Raw genomic sequence first — 20,349 nt, 5'->3', positions numbered from 1 at the left:
TAATTACATCCATATACCTCCTCTTTGGCCTTCCTCTTTGTCTCCTGCCTGGCAGCTCCACGTCCAACATTCTCCTACCAATGTACTCACTTTCCCTCCTCTGAACATGTCCAAACCATCTTAATCTGGCCTCCCTAACTTTGTCTCCCAAACGTCCAACATGAGTTGTCCCTCTGATGTACTCGTTCCCAAACCTGTCCAACCTTGTCACTCCCAAAGAGAATCTACACATTTTCAGTTCGGCTACCTCTAGCTCTGACTCCTGTCTCTTCTTCAGTGACACTCTCTCTAAACCATACAGCATGGCTGCCTGCACTCGCTTCTTTACTTCTTTCCCACTCTCTCCATTACTCTGGATTGTTGACCCCAAATACTTAAACTCCTGTACCTTCTTCACCTCTTCACCCTGTAACCTTACTGTTCCACTTCCCTCCCTTTCATTCACATACATGTACTCAGTCTTACCATGACTGGCTTTCATTCCTCTTCTCTCTAGCGCAAACCTCCACCTCTCCAGGTTTTCCTCCACCTGCTCCCTGCTCTCACTACAGATCACAATGTCATCTGAAAACATCAACGTCCAAGAAGACTCCTGTCTTACCTCCTCTGACAACTGGTCCATCACTATAGCAAACAGGGATGTGGTAGCTCATTGGTTAAGGTGTTGTGCTACTGATCGGAAGGTCATAGGTTCGAACCCCAGGTCCACCAAGCTGCCACTGCTGGGCCCCTGAGCAAGACCCTTAACCCTCAGTTGCTCAGTTGTAAGTCACTCTGGATAAGGGTGTCTGCTAAATGCTGTAAATGTAAATGCAAACAGGAAGGGGCTCAGAGCCGATCCCTGATGCAGTCCCACCTCCACTTTTAACACCTCTGTCTGACCTACAGCACACCTCACCACTGTCCTGCACCTCTCATACGTGTCCTGCACCACTCTGACATACTTCTCTGCTACTCCGGACTTCCTCATACAGAACCACAGCTCTTGTCTTGGCACCCTGTCATACGCTTTTTCCAAGTCTACAAATACACAGTGCAACTCCCTTTGACCATCCCTATACTTCTCCATCAATATTCTCAGAGCAAAAATTTAATCTGTTGTACTCTTTCTGGGCATGAAGCCATACTGCTGCTCACAAATTTCCACCACCTTCCTTAAATTATCTTCCACTGCTCTTTCCCACAGCTTCATTGTATGACTCATCAACTTTATCCCCCTATAGTTGCTGCAACTCTGCACTTCACCCTTATTCTTAAAGATCGGCACTAACACAATCTTTCTCGATTCCTCATTTGCATATAAGCACAATCCATTTTCACTTGTTAAAGCTAACTGTATGTTGGAAGAAAGACATCTTTGGAGTATAGTTCCTCAGGCTGATCTTATTGAGAACATCTGCCTTGGCATTACAGCAGTGTTGTAATGGAGTACAAATACTTCGTTACTGTAGAAATGTCACGTATCTGTACTTTACTTCGCTATTTAAATTTGTCAACTTTTACTTTTACTCCACTACATTTCCTTGATAAAATGTATACTTTTACTCCACTATATTTCCACTAAGCATCTTTGTTACTCGTTACTACAAAATAAAATCAGCAGAAATGTGTGAGACTGCAATAAGGGAGGTTTGGTGAATCACTGCTCCTAGATTACATTATGCTCCGCACGCTGTATTTCAGTGTAATGTTGCCAAAGGAGGCGGAAGCACAACTGAAACCGCCATGGAAACACCAAGAGCCACATTTTTTACTGTGTTACCGCAAAGAGTCACATCATACTGTACACATGGGCACACATGATCATCACCTTTTTTCCCTGCCATTTTGAGAGCGAACTTGACACAAATTGTTTACTCAAATGATTTTGCTCCTACGGGGGATCTTTGAGGTATTTTCATCCCACTCACATGCGCGTTTGATGAAAATACTGTATTGAACTCAAGTGAAGCGAACACGCACAATAAAAAGACACACAAACTTAGATATGAATGAAAGAGCCGCATGAAACCAAGCAAAGAGCCGCATGGAGCCTCGGGTTGGCCACCCCTGTCGTAGACGACCACACCGACGATACCAGTGAACAGGGTGAAGAAGATAATGTTATACACTCGTCGCTGTATTTGCAAGAAATGTTTCTGTACATTGGATCAAAAGATTCTTCCTACCAGATGAAGTGTCTTTTATACCTACCGAAAATCACTGAAATTTTACTTTTTACTTTTACTTCAAATACTTAAGTACATTAAATATCAGAAAATAACTTTTAATATTTAAGTACAGTAAATATCAGATACTTTAAGACTTTTACTTGAGTAATATTCTAAAAGGTAACTTTCACTTTTACCGAAGTCTTTTTCTAGTACGATACTTGTACTTTTACTCAAGTATTGCTTTCTAGTACTTTATACAACACTACATTACAGTACAAACATCCTTTCTAGCTTTCTATAGTTCCTATAGCTTTTTTACCTGTTTACCTGGTTTTAATTGTTTGAAAATGTCAGTTAACTGCAACCTAATAGATAATGTGTGAGAAACACCAACTCAGTGAGCCAAGCTGAAGCAGTGAGCCGTATGTTGATGTAGTTTACAGCGTTGTGAATAACACAATTCTGCAGGCGACACTGTGCACATTAACGCTGCTGTAAACTCACAACACAACCATTTGTTCTTGTGAGTGAACAGATGCTTTCTCACAGAAGTAATCAGTTTTTACCTTAAAATAGTTTTCAATGTGTTTTACATTGACCAGTTGGATGGGAAAAAAAGTTTGTCTTTTTGTGTGAGGATCTTTTAATATGTTCTACTAAAGCTTGCGGTCAATTCAGTTCAAATTATTCAAACTCCTTCCTCCTTCTTTATATATGTGGGATTTATTTCTTTTTACTGATATGTTTTACTGTAAATGGTGATCGATGCACACTTTTTACTGATTTTATAAAAAAGTACAAAAGGCTTTTCTGTTTATTTAAACTTATTGCAGAATAAATGTGTTTTGATGCGTTTTGTATGAATAAATAAAACATGGAAATAAAAATGATTTTTTTGTTTAAAATAATCGGGCGGGTTGTTTACTTTTGAAGTGGCTACTGTTAGGCCTCTCCTTATCACTCAGTCCGTCCTCAATCTTAAAAAAATTACGCCCTTTATTTGTCTTACCTTTTACCTCAAAGATTTTAGAAAAAAATAGTGTCTGTGGCTATCAAGCACAGTTCTAAAATGGTTTCAGTCATACCTATCAAACAAAAAGTATGTACAGTTAGGAAAATAAGTATTTGAACACCCTGCTATTTTGCAAGTTCTCCCACTTGGAAATCATGGAGGGGTCCGAAATTGTCATCGTAGGTGCATGTCCACTGTGAGAGACATAATCTAAAAAAAAAAATCCAGAAATCACAATATATGATTTTTTAACTATTTATTTGTATGATACAGCTGCAAATAAGTATTTGAACACCTGTCTATCAGCTAGAATTCTGACCCTCAAAGACCTGTTAGTCTGCCTTTAAAATGTCCACCTCCACTCCATTTATTATCCTAAATTAGATGAACCTGTCTGAGGTCATCAGCTGCATAAAGACACCTGTCCACCCCATACAATCGTTAAGAATCCAACTACTAACATGGCCAAGACCAAAGAGCTGTCCAAAGACACTAGAGACAAAATTGTACACCTCTACAAGGCTGGAAAGGGCTACGGGGAAATTGCCAAGCAGCTTGGTCCACAAGCTAAACATGACTGTCAATCTCCCTCGGACTGTGGCTCCATGCAAGATCTCACCTCGTGGGGTCTCAATGATCCTAAGAAAGGTGAGAAATCAGCCCAGAACTACACGGGAGGAGCTGGTCAATGACCTGAAAAGAGCTGGGACCACCGTTTCCAAGGTTACTGTTGGTAATACACTAAGACATCATGGTTTGAAATCATGCATGGCACGGAAGGTTCCCCTGCTTAAACCAGCACATGTCCAGGCCCATCTTCAGTTTGCCAATGACCATTTGAATGAACCAGAGGAGTCATGGGAGGAAGTCATGTTGTCAGATGAGACCAAAATAGAACTTTTTGGTCATACTTCCACTAAACGTGTTTGGAGGAAGAAGAATGACGAGTACCATCCCAAGAACACCATCCCTATTGTGAAGCATGGGGGTGGTAGCATCATGCTTTGGGGGTGTTTTTCTACACATGGGACAGGGCGACTGCACTGTATTAAGGAGAGGATGACCGGGGCCATGTATTGCGAGATTTTGGGGAACAACCTCCTTCCCTCAGTTAGAGCATTGACGATGGGTCGAGGCTGGGTCTTCCAACATGACAATGACCTGAAGCACACAGCCAGGATAACCAAGGAGTGCCTCTGTAAGAAGCATATCAAGGTTCTGCCATGGCCTAGCCAGTCACCAGACATAAACCCAATAGAGAATGTTTGGAGGGAGCTCAAACTCTGTGTTTCTCAGTGACAGGCCAGAAATCTGACTGATCTAGAGAAGATCTGTGTTGAGGAGTGGGCCAAAATCCCTCCTGCAGTGTGTGCAAACCTGGTGAAAAACTACAGGAAACATTTGACCTCTGTAATTGCAAACAAAGGCTACTGTACCAAATATTACCATTCATTTTCTCAGGTGTTAAAATACTTATTTGCAGCTGTATCATACAAATAAATAGTTAAAAAAATCATACATTGTGATTTCTGGATTTTTTTTTAGATTATGACTCTCACAGTGGACATGCACCTACGATGACAATTTCAGACTCCTCCATGGTTTCTAAGTGGGAGAACTTGCAAAATGGCAGGGTGTTCAAATACTTATTTTCCTCACTGTAGTTACACTGGGTGACTTTTTCTTCTCCACTGCCCCGTTGTCTTGTGGACTTCCTCAAGGATCAATTCTGGCGCCTGTACATGTTTTCCCTGTACATGTTACCACTGGGCTCCATTCTGAGGAAATACGGAGTGTCGTTTCTCTTTTACGTGGTCGATACCCAAATCTATTTACCTTTTAAGAAAAATGACCCTCATCCATTACATCCCTCTTCTGAGGGCACTGTAAGTACTACCATGATCCATCTGGTGGTATCTGTCGAGATGGAGTGTAATGAAGGTTATGTGGTTTAAAAACTGCAAACTCTCAGAGTCCTGTTCTTTGTCTTTGCTCTGAGGCGTCACTACGTCCTTGACAGTATTGAATTCTGTGTGTTTTATTCCAGTGCTACTATCTCAGTGATTGCTTTGAGCGCTTGTTCATGCTGTTGAAGGTAGAAGTCTATGCCAAGGGTCATTGGGCAGCTTCGCATTCAAAACAAATTATAAAAAACATGTTGCGTGCAATTGGTCGCGGGGGCGGGGCGGGTTGTTTAAAATAGATAGAGTGGTGCGGGGTGGACCAATAATTTCATAAATGCGGGACCCGTGGGTTGAAATAAACCCAACCCGTGCATCACTAGTGGAGAGTAAAATCTGAGAGCAGATAGGAGCATATATTTCAAATCTGTTGCTTTGAGGTGAATTTAGCCTGAGAATATACAGTACACTATGAGCTGAGGCTGTGAGTTAGCATGTGCTAACTCATGTTCACTGGGCAAACAGGTCCACTTGTACCTAACCAAATATTTACAGATCTGCTGTACCTCCTCATGGGGGAAGTAAAACACTCTTTGATCTGGTTGGCAGGAGCCCAGTGGTTTAATAGCCTCCACAGTCCGTAAACTCAGGATATACAAATAATGTTAAATTTCTTGGTAAATAATTGTAACAGTTTGCTCATTAGCTTTGTGGAGATCTGGGAAGATAAGTTTATACTGACTCAGATGGAGGAACATTAAGCTGTGTGGGACACATTAATCACATGGACCATGAGAAAGCCTGGAGTCTGCAAGAGAGAAGGACACGATCCTGATGTTCAGTATTTCTATTCTGTTCAGGCTTTATTTGTGTGTTAAACACATCACTGACATGTCCACCATTGTTTTGGACTCTAAATGATAGTACTTAAACTAAATTACTGACATTTCAGGTGAAGTGACTTCAGGTACTGTTGAACGCTGTAGTTAAATGTTAAATAATTGAATTTCAGCTGATGGAACATAAAGATCTGAGGAAAAACAACATTTATAAAGGAGAAAGACCACATCACTGTTCAGAGTGTGGGAAAAGTTTTGTACGGAAAAGTGTTCTTCAAGTACACTTTCACATTCACACAGGAGAAAAGCCCCATCACTGCTTAGAGTGCAGGAAGAGTTATTCTCGACAGAGTGACCTTGAACAACACCAGTGTATTCACACAGGTCTGAAGCCTTTATCGCTGCTCAGAGTGAGGAAAGTGTTTCGCCCAACACGGTACACTGCAACGACACCAGAGCATTCACAACGGACAAACCTGCTCTGCGTTCTAACTGACAGTCCAACCGCATAGAAACACTCGGATAGAGATTTTATTTTATTTTTATTCATTTAATCTTTATTTAAGCAGGGCGTCCCTTAAGAACAAATATCCTTTTTGATGGAGATCTGGCCAAAAGGTCCCACACTATTACAGAGTAAATGTCTTAACAACAAAAAATGTGTTGACTTTTCCTCCAAGTTCCACAGATCTATACAAATATTTGAGGACTTCTAAATTAAGTCAGTCAAAACAAGTACTTCTAAATATCTGCCAAATAAATGTTTGTATATCTATAAAGAAAGTGTCAGTGCATCATATACAATAGACAAACATTCTGTCTGTCAGGGATTACCTGAAAATAAACTTCAGAAGGTTATAATAGTGTTATAATAATACAAGCTTGACAAATAAACTGTAAATATCTCATTCTAGTGTCTGCTATAGAACAAATGTTTAACTGCAGGAAGATTAGATCTGCAACAGCAATAAAAAATAGTGTGTGTTGTGGTTCACATGATGCTCCAGCAGGCGGCGCTTTTCTCACTCTGAGTGAACTGTTCTCAATAAAAAATAAATTTGGCTTGATTTTGTAAATTCATTTAAAACAGAAGCTTGTTATTGTGTATAAACTTGAGGATGTTTAAGACTCATTTGATGTCTGGGGAAATTTGAGCTGATGGACTGAATCCCAAATGTGTCTCTTCTGCTTCAGGATCATGACTTTTATATTTTCATTTAAAAACTAAACTAATATTGAATTTTGTGGTTTTGAATAAAAGTGAAACTAAATATTCTAAACTGAAAGGTTATTCCTAACCTAGTGGAGAAACATGAGGATGCATTTTTATAGAGACCGTGGAGCATTTCTGTACATTACTCTGTATAAGACAAATAACACACAGGTGAAGACAATAAACGGAAGAATTTATGAAATATTAATATGCAGGGAAATAACTTGTATGTTGTGTTCACTAATACTAATGCTGCAAATGGTATTTAACTTGTCTAGTTAATACATAGTGTAGTGAAAAAGGAGCTAAATGTATTATTGTTATTATATAATAAACTACATGCTCAGTGTTCATGTCTTTCATGGATTAGTTAAAAGAGGACATGAAGGTAACTGGTGTGAGAGTCGAGGATGCTGAGAATAGATTTAGGTGGAACTGATGACTCGCTGTAGTGACTCCTAATGGGGAAAAGACCAAAGTAGAAGAAGATCCTCTCTATTTTTATTAATAATGGACCATGTCATATATGAGCAATATGAATTTAAAATATATAAACAAAATAATGTTCCAATTTTAACACCTCATCATTTCTCTCATAAACTAAAATGGTTAAAAAAAAAATAAAGAACAAAACTGGTGTAATAGATATGTAGTGTGGTGATATAGATATTGTTTTTTGTTTTTTTTACAATAAATCAGTAAATAATAGAAAATAAATAAAAGTAATTAAATAAAATAAATAAAAAGAAAGAAAGAAAATGAAATAAAACAATAAATAAAAGGAAATAAATTAAATAAATAAAAATAATTAAATAAAAGGAAATAAAAGGAAATAAAGGAAATGAATGAAATAATTAAAATGAAATACAAGGAAATTAATAAAATAAATAAAATAAAATAAATAAAAGGAAACTAATAAAATAAATAAAAGGAATTAAAGGAAATAAATAAAAGGAAATAACATAAATAAAAGGATATAATTAAAAGAAAATAGAAAATAAATGAAATTAAACAAATGAAATAAATAAATAAAATGAAATAAATAAAACAAATGAATAAAATAAATACAAGGAAATGAATAAAACAAATAAAACAAATAAATAAAACAAATAAATAAAATAAATAAAGACCCTCAGCTTCTTGTCCACTCTTTACACTGTTGCTGAACACTGAGAACAAACAGGACAATAAATATACAGGCAGGAAGCTGTTTTCAGTGTAAAGATGAACAGAACAGCTGACACTTTAATGTACTTTACATCTTATTAACATCTTTATCAAATTCTGCACTGAGAGCAAACTGAACCTGTGGAGATTCTCCAGCAGGTGGCGCTGTGATCATGAACTCCACCAAAAACACAACTGAAGAAGACAAGCTGCAGTTTTTATTTCTTGGAGTCAAAAGCTGATTTTCTGCCGGATTTCATCATCACTTTTAAACAGATTTAATAATAAAAGCTTTGTTTCTGTTTTTAAGGCTTCACTTCGTCCTGCTTATAAGACGGAGGTAAGAGTTTATTTAAACTCTGTAAAGATCTACATACTGTTTATATTTACTATATAAATATTCACTATATATTATATGTATTAAGTATATTTATTTATATATATTTATTTATATATAAATATTCACTACATAGAAATGAATGGATATAAATAAAATAAATGAACAAACTTTCATTATTTATTACAGTTTTTTTCACTTGCTAACGAGCTGAAACCACACAGTCTGCATTAACAGCATGAATGTTGTCCAAACAGTTAATCTCACCTACAAAACTCAGACCAACAAACACTGACAACAATTCTCATTCAGAAACCACACATTTCATTTACAACACACTGACCTCAAAAAACACTAACAACAGGAAACATTACATAATTGATGGACTTTTCTCTTTTAAAGTTTCAATGATTTTCCAGGGACATGGTGTCTTAGTGGTTAGCACGTTCACCTCACACCTCCAGGGTTGGGGGTTCGATTCCCACCTCCACCTTGTGTGTGTGGAGTTTGCATGTTCTCCCCGTGCCTCGGGGGTTTCCTCTGGGTACTCCGGTTTCCTCCCCGGTCCAAAGACATGCATGGAAGGTTGATTGGCATCAGTGGTGTAGTCGGGGCCATACGCACGTATACGGGGCTTACTTTTTCCCCCAGCGCTGCTTGCATATAACGACTTCTATGGCTTAATATTTTCGCATACCCTCGGTATACCCACTTGTTTTGCTGCTTAAAACGTCCATAATTTACCCTGGTCTTTTCTTCCACTTTAACTGCATTGCAATACTTAGTTGTAATTGGTTCATTTTTATTTGAATTCTGCCCACTTTCCCCGCCCCCGACAGCTGTCATGTACCAACTTCACCGAGCATTTACAGGGAGGAGAGTTTACTTCATCAACAGAAGCTGGTATCATGCTGAAGCACGATTAAGTAAAGTTGACAGATTCGAGTTTCCCGAGTTAATAACTCCTGAGTTAAATGCTGTTACAACACAAATAACACCTCTGTTCTATCATAGTAGAGAGGAAACTACAACCCAGTTTTCCTCAAAATCAGCTTTCCTCCGCGGTGGACAAAATAGACAACTGAGAAACAGATTACAAGGGACCGTCTGCAAAGTGCAAAACCTGAAAAGCAAATACTAAAAAACAGTCAATAACTTTACTCTAATACAGTGTACTGTCACCAAACTCGGCTCACACATCACTGAAAGTTATACTACAACACTTACTTGGGAGAAATTTTTGTATCTTTTTTGATTTTTCATAATCAAAAAAACAATAACATGCCTGTAATACACTGTACTGTCACCAAATTCAGCTTATTTTGGAGAAATGTCCTTTTGTATAATTTTTATGATTTTTTTTAAATATGAAAATAATTCTATAACTTCACTATTTCGGAAATTATATTCAATAACTTCACTGTAATACACTGTACTGTCACCAATTTCAGCTCACACACCACTGATGTCCTGATAGTTATACTACAACACTTATTTTGAGATATCTTGCTTTTTGATTATTTTTATTGTTTGTATAATACAAAGGGTACAGTGTACAGTTGCTTCATCCTTATTTTATGTTTTGGCTATAAAATTGAGAATATTATAAAATAATTACTGCATAAATGCTTGGAATTTGTCATCATTCTGTTTTGAATGTGTTTTTAATCATTTCAAATGCAGTGTGTTAGCATTAGAAAAATGTGCTGAAAATACACAGTATTTTGCATGTTGTGGAGTACGAATGGGAAAAGTGTCCTGAATTTTGAAAAGTGTGGTCACTGAATGCATTTTCTCTGAAAGCAATGAAAAATGGTTCACAGTTTGGTGCATTGACTTCTGTTTCGGTGACTGTGTGAAGAGTTTTGAAAATGTGGTTTCAGTATTGAATAGTGCTTGTTAGCGACTGAAAAAAACTGTAATATAAATTGAAGATGGTTATTAGATGACCTGCAATATTGTGTCAGTAAAAATAATATTAATTTGCAAAGAATTAAAAGGAATTTTACAGTTGTTGTTTTTTGGGGATGTAAGTACATAATTATTTATAATTATTATTATTATTATTATTATTATTATTATTATTATTATTATTATTATTATTACCTAATAGACCTGTGTGTGAGTGTGAGTGAGTGAGTGAGTGAGTGTGTGTGTGTGTGTGTGTGTGTGTGTGTGTGTGTGTGTGTGTGTGTGTGTGTATGGATGGATGGATGGACAGACAGACAGACAGCTTGATGGTGATTGACATGAAACTTGAGAATGAAGAACAGTCAGTAACAGAATGAGGAAAGTTTCTGTAACTCTGATTTTTAACCCAAAAAGGGGCGGAAAGCTTCCGGTAAATTTCCACCGGAACTAAATATTCCAAATTGGAAACTTTATGGGAATTTATGGGAATTATTTGGAAATATAGGGAAATGTATATAAACTATATCATATACAAACATAAATAAACATGTTATTTGGTCATAAGCAGACATGCATGCAAAGTAATACAAATTTAATTTATAAATGACGTCTTGACTGATTTAATTGTAAGTAGAACTTTAATTGATTCTTTCATTGAGTAACACAAAAGCATAATAAACATTATTATGCTTGTAATAAACTTAATGAACTTAATAATTGTAATAAACACATTAATATGTGCTAATAAATATAATATGATATTATAAGTACTAATAAATAGCCAATATTCTATTAATATTCATGCTAATAAGCAACTAGTTAAATGACCCTAAAATAAAGTGTTACTGTGGATTTTACGGAGGAATGCAAGTACCTGCAGGGGGTTTGGCCTCAATGGCCTTCCAGTAAGCAGTGTGCTGTGTGCAAGTGACCGAGGAATGCAGGGTACAAATTCAACGTAAACTGCATTAAATCTTGTTGTTTTAACCCTCCTATTGTCCTATACTAATTAGGAGCGCTGAGTCAACGTTTGTTTTGACTGCTTATATAAATTGAAGTATATGTGATAGCCATTTTTTTTTCCACCTTTTTAGTCTAACTTGTTTCCAACATATTAACATATATTTTCCAAAAATATATATATATAATATACCTTATATAATAAACCTTATTTATATAAAAAATATTACTCATTTTTTAGTAAAAAAAAAAAAAAAAAACAGAAATTTTGAATTATTTTCACTATAGAGGCACAAAAGTTGATGCACAATTACAGGCTGGTATATTTAAAAGGCAGGAGATTGTTTCGAAACAATTTTGACCATTTTTAATGTCAGTAAATAATAAAACCTGTTTTTCTCCAGGCCAAATTGACTTGAATGCTTATAAATCAAAAATTCTACAATTATCACCATTCTGTGTGTAATATCTATTTTAAACTTGTAATATCTATTTTGAACACCTGATGTCATCTGATCAAACAACAACAGGCTACACACACACCCCCACACACACCACTCAAAAACATGGCATATCTTCATGTGAATAAAACTTCTTTTACACTCCTTAGGTTTTTTATTATACTTAATTTATGAATGATAAACCTTATGAAATTTTGCCATGTTTTGAGTAAAATAAGCAGAAATTATTAAATATTATTTTGGATAACCACTGACTGATAAATGTCGAACATTACTCAGCATATCTCCAGGCCAAAGCTGACTGATGCAACTAAATTCATAAAGAGAGGAAACAAATATGATTTGAATATGAAAACACAACATGTGTGTGTTTGTGTGTTTGTGTGTGTGTGTGTGTGTGTGTGTGTGTGTGTGTGTGTGTGTGTGTGTGTGTGTGTGTGTGTGTGTGAAGATTGTTGGTAGAAGAAGAAGATAAGATATTTTGCCCAGCTGGACATATGCATCTAACAAGTGTGAAATATTTACAAATGAGTAGCTTTTGTTTTTTCTGGAGGCGTAATGAATTGCTATGCCCTGTGTGTGTGTCTGTGTGTCTGTGTGTGTGTAGCATCATTTTGGTAGATCATATTTTGCCCTCTGCTAGGCAAAGGCATATCAAAAGTGAGAAATATTTACAAATGTTTGCCATTTTTTTGTCTGGAGGCCTAATGAAATGCAATGCCCAATTTGTGTGTGTGTGTGTGTGTGTGTTTTAGTGGACATTTTATGTGTGCATTTTTGTGTCTGTATGTATGTTCATTGTGCTGAAAAGGGCAAAAGTACCCCACTAAATATGGCCGGGTCAAAATGACCCAAGTGGATCCAAAACGCAAATAGACAAAATTAATTTTACTTGCAAAGTTCATAACTTGGAACAATCCTGGTAAATTTCAGGTTATGACACATTAAAACCTTCCAGTCGGGTCAAATAGACCCAGGGAAAATAGGAAGGTTAAACAAAATTATGCTGCAAGACTTTTTTTAACTACATTTAAGTTCCTTGTTTTAGGCAACTCTGCATTTTTTTTAAATTCCTAGTTTATTTCCATATATTGCAGTTAATTCCCATGGAAAGTTTCCAGCCTTGAAAATTCCTAGTATTTAGCAACCCTGTGTACAATAAACCAGTCCCATAGCATTGACTTGTATCCTGTTTGTGTTTTGTAAATTCAGGTGATGAAATGTCATGTGATGCAATGAGGAACTCTGTGGAACACATCACACCTGTGGATGAACAGAAATATATAAAAAAGGAAGAACCTGAAGATGAAGATTATCTCAGTAAGACAGCAGGATGTATTAAGGTCCAGATTGGACCTCATACATTTTATGAGATATAAATGTTGCAACCTGTTATTCAGAGGTTTACTTGAGGTGAAATAATTTTAATGTAATTGGTGGAATTTCAGGTGTAGATGCATCTGTGGAAAATCTAGGTGAACAAAGTGGATTTCAGAGCAAGCATGTTAAAAAGGAAGAGACTACAGGTGAAGACTTCCTCTATACAACCACAGTATGGGGTTAAGTATCACTGATATTGTAACACTCCATCTATGCTGTCTGTTCTTATACATTACATTGTAAAGAAAAATCAATCTGTTGATCAGAAGATCTGGCTTGAAGCTCCTGCAATGTCAATCTGCCACTTTTGGGCAAAACCCTTGAGCTTGAGCAAGGCCCATTACCCTTTCTGCCACAGGGTGCCGTACCATGGTTGACCCTGCACTCTGACCACAACCTCTAAAGCTGGGATATCTTCTAACCATGTTGTTATAAACTAGAAGTCAGATAAATATAATATTAATAACAGGAATGAGTAAATAATATAAATGTATGTTCATGCTAATTATTAATTAATACTAATTCTAAAGTTATTATACATTGAGAGGCAATCTTTAGCATGTGAATTATCTTAAAACAGCTGTGGTCATCCTCACTGACTTAAGCAGCGGTGCAGCTTGATTGATTTGGTTTGCTATCTCAGCTCTGGAACTGCTGTGCATAAAGTTTATTACATGGCTGTACCTGTGACACCCTATTCATGGTAATAAAAGTTAATATAGCATAATAGAGATTTTCATTGTGATTCTCTGGTCCATGGCATTGGTTAAGGCTGACTCCATAGCTAAACATTAGGCACTGTAGCCCTGAGGAGCCATCGAAACAATTATTGATTGAGCCAGGGAGAGTTTGAATATCTCTGTGAACACCGGTGCTAACTTGTCAGCACAGACTCTAAGGGCCTGGTAGGCTACCCTCCTGATGTTCCTGTCTTCCTAACCTGAAAACATTATTCATGTTGTGATCAGGGATTATGAAAGCATTACACTATCCTTTACACTGCCCAAGCTGCACATCTGCATCTACAAGCTTATAGAATGACCCTGTTGGTGCTGTTACTTTAGTGTCCTTCCATAGGCCTCATTCATGGTCCTTAAACGCAGCCTTCTACTTGATGTTCCAATGGTTTTAACCATCAATGGCTTCTGTTGGGAAAAATTCTCATGATGGTTTTAGGGATTGTATCATCTGTCAGTTTCCTGATGTGTCCTACAGCTACTTACATAAACAGTGACATCATCAGAGCTACTGTATATCGTCTCTGGGTTACGACCGTAACCCTAGTTCCCCGAGGAACGAGACGCTGCGTCGAAACGCTATGGGAACGCCAATGCGTGACCGCGCTCTGAACCACGCGTGTAATCTGACCAATAGGTGTTGGGATGTGATGTCATCGGCGGGTGACGTCGCGTAAACAGGAACGCAGTGTCACAGATGTCTTGGAGTGTCACTCCAGCGGACCAGGCCGTGGAGGCCGCCTCACCCCGGGTGGAGTGAGCTCGGACCCCAAGCGGTGCGGGGAGGCCAGAGGACTCGTGAGCCGACACAAACGCATTCACTACCCATCTGCTCAACGTCTGTTTATTCATTCTAGGAAACCTTTCCAATTAGGGCCATAGCAGACGAGCAGCTGCTCCGACTTTCTCCACGGACTCGTCCTGCAGAGGTATTTGACCAGTGCTCGCACTGGACACAATCGGTTCTGTTGCTCCTGTTCGGGGGCTGTAAATTGAGGAGGGCAGAATACTTGCAACACGACAGGTCGTGAGGGGGCCGAAGGCACCTTCTATGGGCCACTTTGGTCAATGGCTTTAAGGGGGGCTTTGATAGAGCCGCCAGCACAACTGCCAGATTCGAGACAGGCACTCTAGGTCGCTTCCCATGCCTCAGCCTCCAGGCGCTGCAGAGGAAATGTGTCACCAGTGGGTGCCTACACAGCGACTGCCACGCTGGCTGAGTGCTATATGCTGCGATGGCGGACAATTAAATCTTCAAGGTCGAGGGGTTAACCCAGCGGCAGTCTGTTCCTGTAAGAACTCCAGAACTGAGCCGATCAGGCAGTTAACTGGTTCCAGGCCAGGCACCACGACGTGAACAGTCGCCATAGTGCGGCTTACGACCTCCTCGTGGAGGAAGCTCGGGAGTGGAGAAGGGTCCAGTGCGAGGATTCCTGAGTCGCAAAACGATCCACCAGGGCTCTGTAAAACCTCCGCCATATGAGCTCCGCCATATGAGTTTTCGGGGTGGAGATGCCATTCCGCAGGCCTCAGCCCTTGCCTCGACAGGGCATCTGCTCTGACATTCAACCGTCCCGGGATATAAATGGCCCTCAAAGAGAGGAGTCTGTCCCGAGACCACAAGAGGACTGCTCGTCCCTTGGTGGTTGATGTAGGAGACCACCGCAGTATTGTTCGTGCGGACCAATCCATGGCGATCTCCTAGGTCTGGGAGGAAGTGTTTTAACCTCAAAAACACTCCCATCATTTCCAGGCAATTTATGGGCCGCTCCACAGACCCTGGGCGGAGTGGCCACTCATGACAGCTTCCCACCCCGTGAGGGAAGTGTCCATCGTTAGCGTCACGTGACGACATGGAGTCCCCAACACGGGGCCTTGGGACAGAAACGTTCGGTCTTTCCAAACATCCAAGGCTCGAAGGGCACACCGCAAGACCTTGATGGTATGATATGGGTTTCTCCTGAGAGAAAACCCTCTGCCCCAGAGCAGATGGAGGGGCCTCATGTGCAGGAGGCCGAGCGGGATCGCACTGAACACTGTCGCCGAGTGCAATGGCCCACGCTAAAGTGTTCTGCACAGTGGCCACCAGTTGGTTATTATCATCAGGCCTTCCTCTAAACTGGAACTATCTGTTTCAGCCTTTGTTTGTATCTAGAAATAAGGAAGATGGGGCGTGGTAAACGATCTCCCAAATGACGGACGAGACTCTGCCATGTAGTCATATTTGACTGTAGCAGTGGTGCAAGACTGGATGACTTCTAGAATCTCTTTTGCTGCTACAGTTGAAAAGTCTTCAGCAGTCAGAATGGATGAAGATGTGGAACTTATGAGAATCTTGTGCAGAAGCTTCAAGCTTTTCTTTTTAAAAGAATGTCTTAGCCCTTACAGCTGTCTCTGAGATACTATTACAACAACATCAGAAGGATCTGGCCATTTTTTTCACACATGTTGCTCAGGTGATTATTCAGTCTCTTGTCATTTTAAGATTGGTCTGAAGTCATTTTTGTCCTCTGCAAATAATCCAAAATGGAGCTGCAGGACTTGTTTTCAACCTGCTTAAGTTCTCACATACTTCTCCACTGCTGTGCTTCTCCACTGGTTTCCAGTTGCTGCATATTTAAAACACTGATGCTTCCCTTCAAAGCCACCCTCTTTCGTCAAAACTCTTGTCACTCCTCACACTGCACATTGCTCCTTCCGATGTACTAGCACTGCTTGACTGGTCCATCAGTAAGCGGTAAGTATACAGCAAGACACATTTCTGTTCTAGTCTAGTAGGCATTAGTCTGTAACCTTGTGAATCATTCATTCATTCATTCATTCATTTTCTACCACTTATCCGAACTTCTCGGGTCACGGGGAGCCTGTGCCTCAGGCGTCATTGGGCATCTCAGGCGTCATCGGGTATCAAGGCAGGATACACCCTGGACGGAGTGCCAATCCATCGCAGGGCACACACACTCTCATTCGCTCATGCAATCACACACTACAGACAATTTTTCCAGAGATGCCAATCAACCTACCATGCATGTCTTTGGACCGGGCAGGAAACCCCCGAGGCACGGGGAGGCCATGCAAACTCCACACACACAATGCGAAGGCAGGAATTGATCCCCCAACCCTGGAGGTGTGAAACGAATGTACTAAGCCATCGTGCTCCCCACCTGGTGAATCAGTGTTGATGTATTCACTGATAGTCTACAATGGACTTTTGTACGTGACTCTTGAAAAGGGCATCTGCCAAATGCCACACTCCACTTCCTATGATTTTCCTGATGTTTTTGAACAGCCCTTGCATGGTCAGTAATGCTGGTCTCAGCCAAGTTTCTGTAAAGTAGAGTTCATTGCAGTATGTTACGTCATTGCAGTAAGGTCGTTGCCTTCTCGAGCTTAAACCTTGCACTCGAGAGAGAGAGAGAGAGAGAGACAAAAAGCTTTTGTCATTTCAACCATATATATACTGTTGCAGCACATAGTGAAAGGACACAACGCCTTTCCACCTCCTATGTAGACCTAGACCTGTCACCATTAGCACATTTTATGGATTTTGACAAGAAGTTTAATGGAGAAGAGCAGAGAGAAGAACATGCAGTGCATCCAAGTACTGGGTGTCATTTGTTATAGCTTCACTTGCTGCTCTACGTTGGTTAGGAAACCTGTGATCCAGTTACAGGTGAGTTTTGGCATAGAGATCTGAGTTTGTGGGGAATGATGTTTGTGATCATATTAAATGAGTTCAAAAATGCTGAACCTTTTCACATCTGCACTTAGTGTTGTAATGGGGCCCGATGTCATCTGTTCGTTGCACTAACAGGGGCCTTGGGGACAGGAGAAAAGCACAGGGATCCATCACAGCACTAAGGGCTTGATGTTGGTTTACTGTATTGGCTTGATCTTGTGATTATAGTGGTTAAAAACTAAAATCCCCTCATTACACAATGAATTTTTAATGTCTATTTTTTTCATCTACAGAAAAAGATGATCCCCAATTGGAAGTCTTCCCCTGCTTCATGTGTTCACTTTCGTATTCATCTCAAATTTTGCTCCATGAACACATCACAATATGCCACCCTGATCAACATGAGACGCCGATCAAATCAGAAGACACATGTCAGAATCTTATGCCAGAAAGAAGCTCCAGTATTCAGCAAACAATCTCTGGGCCTCTGCAGAAAGAGGTCCATCAGTGCTTGCAGTTTGAGCACTGCAAGATTTTCACTGACCAGAAAAAACTGAGAAGACATCAGTATATTCACACAGGTGAGAAAGAACATCACTGCTCACAGTGTGGGAAGAATTTTGTTCGACAGCATCATCTCGAACTACACAAGTGCACTCACACTGGAGAGAAGCCACATTGCTGTCTGGAGTGTGGTAAGAGTTTTGCCCGAAAGAGCAATCTCCAAAGACATCAGCACATTCACAACGGAGAAAAGCTGTATCGCTGCTCGGAGTGTGGGAACAGTTTTGCCCGAAAGAGCAATCTCCAAAGACATCAGCACATTCATACTGGAGAAAAGCCGCATCGCTGCTCGGAGTGTGGGAAGAGTTTTATTCGACAGAGTCATCTCCAATTACACCAGCATGTTCACACCGGAGAGAAGCCACATTGCTGTAAGGAGTGTGGGAAGAGTTTCAGCCTACAGAGAAATCTCAAAAGACATCAGCTCATTCACAACGGAGAAAAGCCATTTATCTGCTTAGAGTGTGGGAAGAGTTTTATTCAACAGTGTTCTCTACAAACACACCAGCGTGTTCACACTGGAGAGAAGCCATTTCTCTGCTTAGAGTGTGGGAAGAGTTTTGTTCGAGGGAGTTGTCTACAACGACACTTACGCACTCATACAGGATAGAATCCGTGTCACTGAGCACGGTGTGGGACGAGGTTTACTCGACTGAGCACTCTGAGAGCACACAGGGTCACTCACACAGGACAGCCATATGCAGTTAGTCATGAAATCTGAAATTAAAAACTAAACTGATATTGAATTTTGTGGTTTTGTAAAGAGCATCCTAAACTGCAATTTCCTATTTTACTAAACTGAAGAGTTAGTTGTTTTTAACCTAGTGAAGACCTATGAGAATGTATCTGCAGAGCACACAGGTGAATATAAATATGGGAAATGTAAAGTAAAGGAGGAAAGGAGCTTAAACTGCATAGCAGTGTGTTTCATGTCTACTTAGTTACACCACTTCAGCTTCTACTGAATTATTGGTGATGATAAGCAGAGATTTATTTTGTTCAGCTTCAATAAAGGAATAAAATGTCAGTTTCAGGGAAATAACTTGTGTGGTGTTTCCACAATACTCAGTTCTGAGATGAATTAATTTAATATTGTCATTTTCATGTAAGCAAAATCCATTTTCACTTGTTAAAGCTAACTGTATGTTGGAAGAAAGACATCTTTGGAGTATAGTTCCTCAGGCTGATCTTATTGAGAACATCTGCCTTGTGCAGTGTTGTAACGGAGTACAAATACCTCGTTACTGTACTTAAGAAGAAATGTCACGTATCTGTACTTTACTTTGCTATTTAAATTTATGTCAACTTTCACTTTTACTCCACTACATTTCCTAGATAAAATGTATACTTTTACTCCACTATATTACCACTCAGGATCTACAAATAATGTTAAATTTCTTGGTAAATAATTGTAACAGTTTGCTCATTAGCTTTGTGGAGATCTGTGAAGAGAAGTTTATACCGACTCAGATGGAGGAACATTAAGCTGTGTGGGACACATTAATCACATGGACCATGAGAAAGCCTGGAGTCTGCAAGAGAGAAGGACACGATCCTGATGTTCAGTATGTCTATTCTGTTCAGGCTTTATTTGTGTGTTAAACACATCACTGACATGTCCTGTCCACCATTGTTTTGGACTTTAAATGATAGTACTTAAAATAAATTACTGACATTTCAGGTGAAGTGTGTAAATGTCAATAATTGAATTTCAGGTAATGGGACATCAATATCTGAGGAAAAACAAAACAACAGAGTGGAAGATTTCAAATCATGTATATAAAAGAAGAGGACCTCCTTCATTGATGGTGTGGGGTTAACACTGCTAATGTATTCTTATTTTAAAGGTTTTTATTCAAGCTGTTAAAAAGTAAAATGATAAAAATTAAGGAAGCCATCTTTTACATATAAGCCACGTTTTACATATACGTGGATGGACCAAAAATCACAGGGTTTTTTGTCCTGCAATGGATGAAACTCTTTCTTCATGCTGTAAGGTTTTGCTTTACAAGACAACTTGATTTGATCTGCTGTG

General features: G+C 39.2%; 1 pseudogene; it reads left to right on the top strand.

Moving 5' to 3' along the window:
- Positions 1-8,319: 8,319 nt before the first annotated feature.
- LOC125138445 lies at positions 8,320-20,000 on the top strand (annotated as a pseudogene).
- The last annotated feature ends 349 nt before the right edge of the window (positions 20,001-20,349 follow it).

The sequence above is a fragment of the Tachysurus fulvidraco genome, chromosome 16, assembly GCF_022655615.1.
Source record: "Tachysurus fulvidraco isolate hzauxx_2018 chromosome 16, HZAU_PFXX_2.0, whole genome shotgun sequence".
Classification (NCBI taxonomy): Eukaryota; Metazoa; Chordata; class Actinopteri; order Siluriformes; family Bagridae; genus Tachysurus; species Tachysurus fulvidraco.
The sequence above is the reverse complement of the archived record's forward strand: the minus strand, read 5'-3'. Positions and strand labels throughout refer to the sequence as shown.